The sequence below is a fragment of the Urocitellus parryii genome, chromosome 10 (genome assembly GCF_045843805.1).
Source record: "Urocitellus parryii isolate mUroPar1 chromosome 10, mUroPar1.hap1, whole genome shotgun sequence".
In the NCBI taxonomy this organism is placed as follows: Eukaryota; Metazoa; Chordata; class Mammalia; order Rodentia; family Sciuridae; genus Urocitellus; species Urocitellus parryii.
Genome location: NC_135540.1, coordinates 15,746,678 through 15,759,860, shown reverse-complemented (window position 1 = coordinate 15,759,860; position 13,183 = coordinate 15,746,678). Strand labels below are relative to the sequence as shown.

The window sequence follows — 13,183 nt, the reverse complement described above, 5'->3', positions numbered from 1 at the left end:
ACGAAGACCAATGGAATAGAGAAGAAGACACAGAGACAAAGTGACATACAGCATCTGCTACTTGACAAAGGTGTCAAAAATATATGTTGAAGAAAAGACACCCTTTTTAACAAAGAGTGCTGGGAAAACTGGATATCCATATGTAGAACAACGAAACTAGATTCCTAACTCTCACCCTGCACAAAAGTCAAATCAAAATGAATCAAAAACCTAGGAATTAAACCAGAAATTTTGCAACTGCTTGAAGAAAATAGGGTTAACACTCCATCATATAGACACCGGCACAGATTTCCTTAACAAGACCCCTAAAATGCAAGAAATAAAACCAAAAGTCAGTAAGTGAAAGGCTTCTGCACAGCAAAGGAAACGATTTAGAGCATGAAGAGAGAACCTACAGAATGGGAGAAAATCTTTGCCAGTTGCTAGTCAGATAAAGGATTCACATCCAGAATATATAAAGAATTCAAAAAACTTAACACCAAAAGGAAAAAGGGTAATCCAATCAATAAATGGGTGAAAGAACTAAATAGACATTTCTCAAAATAAGAAACACAAAATAGCCAACAAATACATAAAAAAGTGTTCTCAACATCTCTAGGAATCAGGGAAATGCAAATCGAAGCTACACTTTCACTCCAGTCAGAATGGCAATGATCAGGAAATCAAATAATAAATGTTGGCAAGGATTGGGGGAAAGTGCACTGATACATTGTTGATAGGACTGCAGCCACTCTGGAAGCAGTATGAAGATTCCTCAAAACACTAGGAATGGAACCACCATACGACCCAGCCCTCCCATTCTTTGGTATTTATCCAAAAGAACTAAAATCAGAACTAAAATACTATAGTGATATAGCCACACCCATGTTTGCAGCAGCATGATTTACAATAGCCATATTATGGAATCAGATGCCCATCAAGGATGAATAGATTAAGAAAATGTGGCATATATACACAATGGAGTTTTACTCAGCCCTCAAGAAGAATGAAATTATGCCATTTGCCAGTAAACGGGTAGAAATAGAGAACATCATGCTAAGTGAAATAAGCCAGACTCGGAACGTCAAGGGTTGAATGTTTTCTCTCATACATAGAAGTTAGAGCAAAATAAGGGGAAGAAGGATGGGGGAGAATATCATAAAGATATAGGGGAGATGGAGAGGGCAGGAAGAGAGACAGGAAAGGGGAGGAAATCTGGAATGAATTTAACAAAATTATGTTGTGCTTATATGTAAACTTATTGCAGGGAATTTCACCTTTATGTGTATGTGACAGTACCAATCAAAAATAAATAAATTCCCCGGGCGTGGTGGCCCATGCCTGTAATCCCAGTGGCTCTTGGGAGGCTGAGTCAGGATGATGATGAGTTCAAAGCCAGCCTCAGCTAAAGTGGGGCGCTAAGCAACTCAGTGAGACTCTGTCTCTAAATAAAACAGACTAGGGCTGGGGATGGGGCTCAGTGTCCGAGTGCCCCTGGGTTCAATTTTTGGTACCAAAAATAAATAAATGAATAAATAAATAAACAAAAAAGAAAACCAGTAGAGGAAGGAGAATAATAGGAAGGAGGGGGGAGGGAGACAGGTAGGGAACAGAGACTGAAATAGAGTAAATCAAATTCCATGCAGGTATAGTTTGGTCCAAATTAACCCATAACTATAATGCTCTAATTAAAAAAAAAAAGAAAAAGAATTTTGCCTTTGAAATGATTTAACTATAAATAAACCATTTAATCTGTAACCAAAGTTTCTAAGCAATCATGGTATTTGGTTGGAAATCTTTTGAGTAGAAATAACTAACCTACGGGCTGGGGATGTGGCTCAAGCGGTAGCACGCTCGCCTGGCATGCGTGCGGCCCGGGTTCGATCCTCAGCACCACATACCAACAAAGATGTTGTGTCTGCCAAAAACTATAAATAAATATTTTTTTTAAAAAAATAACTAACCTACCACCAATTGTTTCCAAGTGTAATTATTTTATGAATATTTTATGACCTTTTATCAATTAGTAATGTCAGCACAATTTTTAGTTTGTAGGCTTAACCAAATGTTTCTTAAATTTGCTTTATTCATTGTATTTTCCTATTTGGGGGTCAATCCTTTTTTCTTTTCCCCATCATAAGTTCTTCACAGGTCATCTGAAAGCTCCTGAGCCCAGGGAGAACTCCCTAACAGACAAAGAGAACTTGCTGAGGGCGGAAGGCAGAACAAGGCAGCTTCTTGCAAAATACAGTCTTCTTGGAGCCAGGCAGCCACCATTGCATAAGTTCCAAGATTGAACCCAGGCGGGAAGGGAGAAGTCCTGAGCCCCTAGGGAAAGAAAAAGAGTTGGAAAGGGTGAGAGGCGAAGTCTGCCTCAGGACACATCCGCATTCTGCCTGCACAGTGGTGGAGGGTCCCCTGGGAGGGAAAGGCCTGTGAGAAGCCCCCAGGACTCTGCTGAGCCAGCCTCTCTGAGCTGGTCAGAACCTCAGGCAGAGTCTGCTGGCTTCCTGTTGGCTCTATTTGTGCTACAAAGAGTATCTGGAACCATCAGCCTCTAATTCAACATCAATTCATAAGGCCATAAAAGATTCTGGCTCTATTAAATTTGGGGATGATGGGGAACCACATAAAATACAATCATAGCAAATAGAGAAGTTTGTATTAGAAACTAGGCTGTCAATTGCAGAAGAATCAAGTCCTACTTATGCTTCTCAGAGGATTTAATTAATCAAAGACAGTTGGGGGGAGGTACCAGGGATTGAACCCACTGAGCAATATTTTATTAGAGACAGGTCTTGCTGAGTTGCTTAGGGCCTTGCTAAGTTGCTGAGGCTGGCTTTGAATTTGAGCTCCTCCTGCCTCAGCCTCGGAGCTGCTGGGATTATAGGCATGCATCACTGAACCCAATCAATAAAAGTCGACTTAATGATAAATGTTCTATGACTTAAAAATGGCAGGTATTATTATTGTCCTCACCTTGCAAATGGGGAAACTCAGACTGATAGAGAACTGTAATGTGGTTTGTAGAGGTCTTCCTGAGTGAGAACCAACCAGCAGAACTGGACCTTCTTGCCATTTTGATACAAGAGAAACAGATGAGGAATTCAGAGGGTTTTGTTGTTTTGGGTTTTTTTTTTTTTTTTTTTTTGGTTTTGTTTTTTGGTACTCGGGGATTGAACTCAGGGGCACTCAACCACTGAGCCACATTCCAGCCCTATTTTGTATTGTATTTAGAGACAGGGTCTCACTGAGTTGCTTAGTGTCTCACTAAGTTGCTGAGGCTGGCTTTGAACTCTCAATCTTCTGGTCTCAGCCTTCCCAGCCACTGGGATCACAGGCATGCGACACAGCGCCCAGCCTAATTGTCTTTTTTTAATGAAGACATTTTGTTAAGCTTAACAAAGAAATGAAAAGCAAAGTGACTTTATTTATACTTTCAAGTAAGAAAATTCTCAAAAGACACATGTTCTCTGCAAAGCCTTAATGTAGTATTGCCATAGCATCGTGCTGCGCATAAATTGCTCATTTTCACAAAGCATGACTCAACCTCTTATAAGGTCCTTGGAGCTTTAAAGAATCGAGAGGAATCACTCAAGGAAGTAAGTGATTTTCAGATGGCAAATTCTTGTGGGGGAAGGAGGGCAGGGCTGTGTAGGAAACAAGGGAAGATCAAATCCAAGATACCGACCACAAAGATGCGAAGACTGTCCATGCAATCAAGGCCACTACGAGCAGAACTGTCAGACAGCTGCTCCTCCTTCCCCGGGAACACTCTAGGGAGACTGGAGCCAGGGGAAGCTGCCTAATGTGGATCCTCAAGCACAGGCCCTTGGCCCTGCGACTTCCCACACAGGGCCACAAAGAAGACTCACCTGCCCCTGCCGAGGCTGGGGCACAGATTACCAACAAAGTGGTGGTGTCAGTAGCCTTCTCACCCCCATCAGAAAAGTGTGTGAGCAAACACTACTGTTGCACCTCTGATCGGTTCATATAAAATTATAATCACAAACCATTGATCACATTAAGTAGATCAAACACCATTTACAAAATAGAAATTTAGAAGAAGATAAAGAATTTTTAAAATAATTTTTATTTCTTTTTCACTTTGTCCTAAAAAAACCTGTTTATCTCTCTCACACACACACACACATACATACACACACACACTGAACTATTTTGCTGATATCTTAAAATCAAAATCATGAATTAGATATGCTTCATCATTTTGAACACCTTGATTTAACGCTTCATGATAAAGCAAGGTGAAGATCTATTTGTATATGGTGTTTATGTTGTTACTCCCATTTAATGTCTATCAAAGCTAAAAAAGAAATGACCTTAGAAAGATCCTTAGATCCAAGTAGAATAAGGAAGAAGAAGGAGGAAGGAGAAGAAGAAAGAGAAAGGGGAGGGGGAGGAGGAGGAGGAAGAGGAGATGATTGCCCTGGCTTATTAAGACCCACTCCTGACGAGACACAGTGGCATACGCCCATGGTCCTAGCAATTTGGGAGTCTGAAGCAGGAGGATCACAAGTTCAAGGCCAGCCTGAGCAACCTAGGGAAGTCCTAAACAACTTAATGAAACCCTGTTTCAAAATCAAAAATAAAAAGGGCTAGGGATGTGGCTCAGTGGTTAAGCACTCCTGGGTTTAATCGATGGTGCAGGGGGGGGACCTACTCCTGAGTTTTCAATTCCCACCAGCTTTGCAAAAGTTTTTACTGGAATTAATTTTCTAAATTGGCTTCTCCCCTAGTTGTTCTTACAAACTAATTAGCTGTTATATTTATATTTGTAACAATTGGGTCCAAACCCTAGTTTAAATCTTAGTTTGAAAGAATTATAAACAGTGTGGAAATTTCAGACTTTTAAAATTGGGTTAAGAGAATTTTTATAGGTGACATAGCTTTAGAAGCAAAATCATATCAGATGGTAACATTTCCAGATATCCATCAGGAAGAGGTAGATTAAGTGTGTTTGCTTTTCTAAAAATAACTATTAAGGTAGTATACTTCTTTGTGTACATTCCAGACATTTGTCATTATAAATGTGATTGACAGTTAGCTTGGTAGCATATACCTGTAACCCAGCTACCTACTTGGGAGGTTGAGGCAGGAGGCTGGCAAGTTCAAGTGTGGCCTGGGCAATTGAGTGAGGCACTGTCTCAAAATAAAAAATAGAAGCCAGGTGTGGTGGTAAACACCTGTAATCCTAGCAGCTAGAGAGGCTGAGGCAGGAGAATAGAGAGCTCAAAAACAGCCTCAGCAACAGTGAGGTGCTAAGCAACTCAGTGAAACCCTGTCTCTAAATAAAATGCAAAATAAGACTTGGGATGGGCCTCAGTAGCCGAGTGCCCCTGAGTTCAATCCCCAGTAGCAAATAAATAAATAAATAATAGAAAGAGCTGGAGGTGGAGCTCAGTGGTAGAGCAGGCCCGAGTTCAATCCCCAGGGCTGCAAAAACAAACAAACAAAAAAAAAATGTGGTCTATGATTCAAATCAGTTCTCTGTGAAAAAAAAAAATGTGTGTGCATATCTTTATTTAAATGCTTTTAATTATTCTGCCAGAGATAAAAAGTAGACTATTGTGAATGCTACAACATATCTTCATGGTCACTCTGTGATGGCTTTTTAAAAAGTTCCTAAGTTTTCTGCCTGGTCTCCTACCCACAAATACAATTTATGTCTCCTCCCCTGTAGCTCAGGGAGGTTTGGAGGACTGCTGCTGGGGATGAGTAGAGTGACTTTTTTATCTTTATATTTATTTTTTAGTTGTAGTTGAACACATATCTTTACTTATTTATTTATATGTGGTGTTAAGGATGGAACCCAGGGTCTTGCACATGCTAGGCAAGAGCTCTACCACTGAGCCACAACCCCAGCCCTAGAGTGACTCTTTGAGCTAAATGAGAAAAAGCCCTAGAGCTTTGCAGGTTGATCTTAGGCCACTTGCTCCAGTGTCTCCAGGCACCATATAGGAAATTCGGCTGCCAGGTAGAGAGGGCCCAGGGAGAGAGAAGCCAGAGGAGAGCGGGGGGTGCTCCACCAGCTGTCACCGGAGACCCCACACCAGAGGACCCTGCTGATCCGCTCCCACAGTCCACCTCCACAACAGTGAGAGACCGTGAGTGATGGTGGTTTGAGCTACTGAACTTTGGGGTAATTTGTCACACACAAAGGATACCACACACACATTAACTTGTTTAATCCTCATAATAACCTACCAGTTGTTTTTGAAAATGAGGAGACTGGAAACTGCACATGCGCAAGGCAAAGAGCTGGGCATAGCCCCAGGAGGAAGGTCAGCAGGAGGCAGGGCCAGCAGCCAGGGGTCCCTCAGGTCACTCATGCCAGGCTGAGACCCATATGGCCTCCTCAGCAAAACAAGCCTTGTCTGATAAATATTTGCATATTTATATATGCATGAATATATATATGGGTGGGACAACTAGAAATCTGTACATAACTATATAAAGATGTTTGCAAATAAAACACAAAAATTTATCCATATATATATATATATATATATATATATATATATATATGCAGCTACCTGCCTGCCTGTGTGTGTCACCATCCACAGGAAGATAAAAGCCATGTGTACGGTGTTTGATTCAGATGTCTATGTACACAAGTAAAAGGAAAGTGTGTTTGTTTTTCTAAAAGTAACTATTAAGATAGTATACTCCTTTGTGTACATTCCAGACATCTGTCATTATAAATGTGATATATAAAATATGTTAATATATTAATTTATGAATAAATGTAAATAGTCCCCAAATAATAAAAATTAGGAACATTTATTAATTAATAGAAACAAGGAAACTGAAGTATTGAGCAGCCTAGCTGTCAGAAGCTCAGGTCAGTGGTGCCTATGGTGACCACTGCCTTCGGAAAGAAGGGGACCAAGGCCCATGTTGGACACAGCAGGAGTGCTGGGTCCAGGAGGAGGACCAGATGTGGGAGATGGAGGAAAGAGAAACTCAAGGACATAGAATCTGGAGGTTTCCAGAAAACACTGGAAGAAAAATAAGTTTAATCAGTACAGCTGTGAGTTTGGATGTTGCCATGTTTATTTGCATGTTCCTCTGGTACCTCAAAAAGAGATGGCCTACATGCAGCTGCAAACTCAGAAAGTCAGGGGTCAAAGTCAAGCTCAGGAATTAAGAGCTTTCTGAGGATGAGACCATAAAGGAAAAGTGCGTTCAGCCAGGAGAGAAGCAGGTGGACAAGGGCCTAGGGAGGGCCTCCTCCTCTAGCGTATGATGCACATCCAGTTCCCAGTGTTTCCTGAATTTATTTATTTTTACTCATTTTGTGTTCCTGGGGATTGGACCTAGGGCTGCTCTACCACTGAGCTAGATCCCCAGATTGGCCACCCCTTTTTTTATTGGGACAAGGTCTGGCTAAGTTACCTGTTGGGAGCCAGCGACCGCACCCTGAATATGGCGCTGGTCTCTGCTTCCGCTTCGTTAGCGGTTAGAGTTGTTAGAAGTAAACAACTTCTTGTAAGGCTGTGGGGCTGGGCTCTGGCCTGCTTCCGCTGCGCTGTACCTATTAGACTTTTCCAGGTGGTGCTAGTTCATTGGGGGGGCTGGGTACTTAAGCTAGGGCAGACCGACCGCTCGCTCTCTTGTTCCTGTTTTCTCATCATGATTCAAGGGTCCTGAGTAAACTGCTGAAAGAAGAATCCTGTGTCGTGTTTCCCTTGCCGGCGAGGGGTCGCGACAGTTACCCAAGCTAGCCTCAAACTTATAGTCCTCCTGCCTTCAGCCTCCTGAATTTCTGCAACTATAGGCATGCACTGCTGCAGCCAGCCTGTTTCTGGAATTTGGAAATGCATGCTAAATAGCATCCGTGGGATAATAGCCTCCAAGAAGCAAGCAACAGTTCTAATTTTACATTGGCATGAGAAGTTTTTGAAAATATAACAAACCCTCAATCGACAAGGACTTCTGATTCAGAAGTGATTCAAAAGCGCATGGAAATGTGCGGTATGCTGCATTGGCCCATGCAGGGCTTCGCAGGCTTGAGCTAGTGCCATCTTCAGCAGCAGATGCCCTGATGGCTCAGTGAAGCCTCTTGGTTTTCTTCTCCTTGGCTCTTCTGGAATGTTCCACTTCCCGAGACTCGACAGCTTCAGTCTGAGAGGTGGTCAAGTTCTGCCAGCAGGCCTGTCAATGGTGACAAGAGCGAGCACAGAGGGCGGCAGCGGAGGGGCCCTTCGTGGCAGCATGATGTCGGAGGGCTTTGGTTATTCTGAGCAGCTCTGGGAACATGTCAGTCCTGAGTGCCACAGGCATTGAGGAAATGCAATGGTGACAGCACCTGTGACAGCTGACTTGCCTGGACATTTCTCCTGGCTGCTTTTGTTCTGTCTCTGTAGCGACTAAATCTTGGCCCAGGTCCTCCTAGAGATCATGCAACTACCCCAAACCTTCTCAGTTCTTTTCTTCTTAAACAAACCAGAAGAAATCCCTGCTCTATGTCTATTCCATCTCAGACTTTCCACAAACACCGCTGTGCATCCAGTATTAAAATTGTGTACCACCAATTTTATCTTGGACTGACAAATTTTAGCAATTTGAAGCTAAATGTACTTTTCTAAGGTCACTTAGATAAGGTATTCATTACACCCAAAGAACAGTGGCCTTGTACTTGACTTTCATTCACTGTCTGGTCATAGCAGTCCAGGGCTGTGATGACTGTCACTCCACATCTGGGAATGGGTGGTGTCCCTCCTGCTCCTCTTCAGCTTCTAGTATGTTGTCTAGGAATGATGTCTGCATGCCCTCCCTATTTTCCACCAAGACTCTCAGAGTGCTTTTCCCCCATATTTAGAACATGATGGAAAGGCACTGATTCTGGCTTCCCCAGAAATTCCCTCCAGGTAGACTGGCTCCCTGACCACACAGAAGCCTCTAGATGGGATTAGTGTCATCTTTATTCAAAAGTCTTAGGCACAAAGTCCCCAGGTCTCCTCCTAAAACATTCTTCTGGTTAGGATTGAGTTCAGTTACCCGAACTCACTCCTCCTTACCCAACAACAGAGATTGTTTTGCTCACTGGAAGTCATGAGGTGAATAGCCCAAGCTGCAAGATGCCATCATAACCACAAAGCAATTCTAGTCTGGCTTCCATGTGAAAGGAAAGAAGGGAACAGACAGAGGATATGGCCATCCTCTTCACAAGAAAGGAAACTTTTCTGGGAAATCCCTAGCAGGCACCTGCTTCCATCTCTTTGGTCAGAACCTGACAAATGGCTGTACCTAACTATAAAAGGGTCTCAGAAATGGGTGTTTAGCGGGCTAGGTGGCCATGCCAGCCACACTCAGGGTTCTGCTGATAAGAAAGAAGGATTCTGCTGTCATGAGTAACTAAAAAGAACCAATAACTAAAAATTTTTAAAAAGAAGGAAGAAAGGTGTTATGGACTGAACTGTGGCCCTCCCAAAAAAGGAATGTTGGAGACCTAATCCTGGGCACCTCAGAATGCGACTTTATTTGGAAATAGGGTCTTTAAGGAGGTTATCGAGTTAAAGTGATGTCACTAAGACGAGCCCTAATCCAATATGACTAAGGAAATCAGGACACAGAGACAGAGGCACAGAAAGCAACTCTGTCCATAAGCCAAGAACGCTTGAGTGCATGAAGCTAGGAGGGCAGGTTGGAACAGAGTCTCTCTCAGAGCCCTCAGAAGACACTGACTCCAGGGGACATGACCAGCCTCTGGAACTGGAGAACATACGTTTTTGTTATTTATGCCACCCAGTTTGTGGTACTCTGTTACTGCAGCCCCAGAACAAACATGAGAGAGAAGATAAATTGGGTAGGCAACCTGCAGTCTCTGACATATTTAATACACTACTTTTAGAGCAGGTTTAAGTTCTCAGCAAAATTGAACAAAAACCAGAGTTCCCACATAAACCCTAACTTTACACACATACAACACCCCCCCCCGCGCGTGGTATGTAGCATAGCGTCTACACTGACACATCATAATCATCCAGAGTCTATTAGAGTTTATGTTGGGTTCACTCCTGGTGTACATTGTATGGATCTCGGTAAATGCATGAAGACATGTGTCCATCAATGGAGCATCATACTAAATTAGTTGGAGCATCATACTAAATTAGTTTTTACTTTTTCCCCAAAAAATCCTCTGTAATGCACTATTCATACCTCTCTCCCCCTTACTCTTGGCAGCCACTAATCTTTTCCCTGTCTCCATAGTTTGACTCTTTCTGGATTATTAAAGAGTTGGAATGTTACAGTATTTTGCCTTTTCAAATTGGCTTCTTCTGCCTGGTAGTATGCATTCTTTTCATGGCTTGAGAGCTCACTTCTTTTTAGCACCATAGAAGTAATATTTGTGTCAGGCACGGTGGTGCACACCATGGGAGGCTGAGGCAGGAGAATTGCAAGTTCAAAGCCAGCCTCAGCAACTTAGTGAGGCCCTAAGCAACTCAGTAAACCAGTCTCAAAATAAAAAACAAAAAGGACTGGGGGTGTGGCTCAGTGGTTGAGTGCTCCTGGGTTCAATCCCTAGTACCCCCCCCCCAAAAAAAAAGAAAGAAAAAGAATATTTGGTTATCTTATATTTTCTATTTCTTTTCTCATTGTGTTCATGATTTTTTTCTTAAACAATGGAGCATATTCTTAACTGCTTTAGCATCTTTGTGAGTTCCACCATCCCTATTATTTTCGAGTTTTTTTCTATGAACTATTTTTTTCTCCTGATTGTAGACCATGTATTCCTACTACATTGCAGGCTTGTTAATTTTTCAATGGATGTTGGGCATTTTAAATTTTACATTACTGCATGCTGGATTTTGTTTTGTTTTGTTTGTATTCTTATATATAACATTGGAGTTTTGTTCTGACACAGATAAGGTATTTGGAATTAGAGTCTTTCAAGGTTTGCTTTTACATTTTGGTAGGGCAGGTCTTAAATTAACCCCTCTACTAAGTCAATACCCTTCTGAGGATTCTACCTGATGCCCCCAAGTACAAAGTCTTTCACTCTGGTTGGTGGGAATGCAAACTATTGCCAACAGTGCATGAGATTGTAATAGTATTCTTCACTCCTTTCTGGTGGTTATTGACTGAGCACTGGGTGGGTCTCTCCTACATGCACAAGTCCACACCCAGCAAAGATGGGACCTTTCTGCAATTCTCTGGTGCTCCCTCTGTATTCAACTCCCTGCTCTTCACCAGTCTTGCCTTGGTTTCTCTAACTTCAGCCTTGATCTTTGCAACTCAGCAAGACACCAAGGGTTTGACAAATCCCTGCCTTCCTGCAGCACAGTCCAGCAACTGCCTCTCAGGCAATTATAGAACTCACCTACTTCTTTCCCCTACTTTCTGAATTTCTAGTCAGACAATGCCTTTTGTTCAATGTCTAAAAACTGGTGCTTCATACATTTTATCTAAAATCCTATCTGTTTAAGCCTAGGGCATCTGGTCCAATTTCTCCCTCTTGACCAAAATATATAAATTTGAGATCCATTCTCAAAACACTTCATAGTCCCCCAATGTGGGGCACACCTGTCCCAGCGACTCAGGAGACTGAGGCAGAAGGATCACGAGTTCAAACCCAGTCTCATCAACTTAGTGAGGCCCTAAGCAACTCAGTGAGACCCTGTCACTAATAAAAATATTAAAAAGGGCTGGGGATATGGCTCTGTGGTTAAGTGCCCCTAGGTTCAATCCCTGGTACCACAAAAAAAAAAAAAAAAAAAAAGTTTCCCAAACACCAAAGGATGATTAAAAGAAAATATAAAAAAATAAACTTCTCACTGGGTTGTGGCTCAGTGGTAGTAAAGTGCTTGCCTGCATGTATGAGGCGCTCGGTTTGATTCTCAGCACTGCATACAGATAAAATAAAGGTCCACTGACACCTCAAAAAATATTAAAAAATAAAATAAATAAGCCTCTCAAGAAATGAGCAATATTCATATGGAAATAATATCTCTAAAACACTCTGGAACAAACGGGAAGAGCTGTCATGATCTCCCTCTCTTTTCTTGCAGTGCAGGGCATCCGGCCCAGGGCTCCCTGCATGCTAAGCAAATGCTCTTCCACTGAGCTGCATCCTCAGCCTGAGCCATCATGCATCATGGTTTTGAACAGAAGGTCTTAACAAGGTATTGTCTTTAAATTAATCTCAAAATTGAACAGTAGCCTAATGAAAACCCAGGATTATTCTATACTAGACTTCAGATCCCAAATTGATTTTAAAGTGCCAGTGGAGGGCTGGGGAGTTTAGTGCTACAGCCCTGGCCTAGCATGTGGGAGGCCCTGGATGTAATCTCCAGCACTGGGGAAAATGTGCAAAAATCATGAAAATTTTGAAAAAGAAGAGTAAAAACTGGGAATGATCCTTACTGGATATTAAAACAATAAACCATAACTATTAAAACATATGACACATTAATAGGAGATTAATGGAATAGCATAGAAAATTCAGAAGTCCCTAAACATTGAGTAAGTGATCAAGTTGCAATCTCAAACTCAAAGAGGACAGGTTATTAAAAATAATAGGCCAAGTGGTAGGATAAGTAGCTGTCACCTGAAAAAAGTTAGATATAGATAATTTATACCTTTCATTAAAATCAATTTTAGATAGATCAAAGATCAATAAAGGAGAAATTGCCAGACATGGTGATGCACACCTATGATCCCAGTGACTTGGGAGGCTGAGGCAGGAGGATTGCAAGTTCAAAGCAGGTCTCAGCAGCTCAGTGAGGTCCTAAGCAACTTTGAGAGACCCTATCTAAATTTTTTTAAAATGCTGGAGATGTAGCTCAGTGGTTAAGTGCCCCTGGATTCAATCTCTGATATGAGAGGGGGGTGGGATGGGGGGAAGAGATTGCTGGGTATGTAGCATATACCGGTACTGCAATCCCAGAAATTTGGGATGGTGAAGCAGAAAGATAGCAAGTTTGAGGCCAGCCTTAGCAACTTAGCAAGATCCTATCTTAAAATAAATTAAAAGGGCTGGGATATGGCTCAGTGGTAGAATGCCCCTGGGTTCAATCCCCAGACTGCAAAAACAGACAATAACAACAAAATCTAAAGCCATAAAAAGACTGCTAATTTTCACTGCATTAAAATTATTTTCATGCTAAAACCATGATAATCAAGATCTGGAGTAGAGCTCAATGGTAGATTGCCTCTCTGGCTCATGCCAGGCCCTGGGTTC

The 13,183-nt window shown here is 42.1% G+C and overlaps 1 protein-coding gene across 1 annotated transcript in view; it reads left to right on the top strand.

Annotated features, from left to right (window-relative positions):
• Setd7 (SET domain containing 7, histone lysine methyltransferase) overlaps positions 1-13,183 on the top strand; it is a 74,688-nt gene that overhangs the window by 60,713 nt on the left and 792 nt on the right. Inside the window, exon 8 of the transcript XR_003300552.2 lies at positions 12,012-12,125. The gene's annotated coding sequence lies outside the window, so the exon portion shown is untranslated. The remainder of the gene's footprint in view (positions 1-12,011; positions 12,126-13,183) is intronic.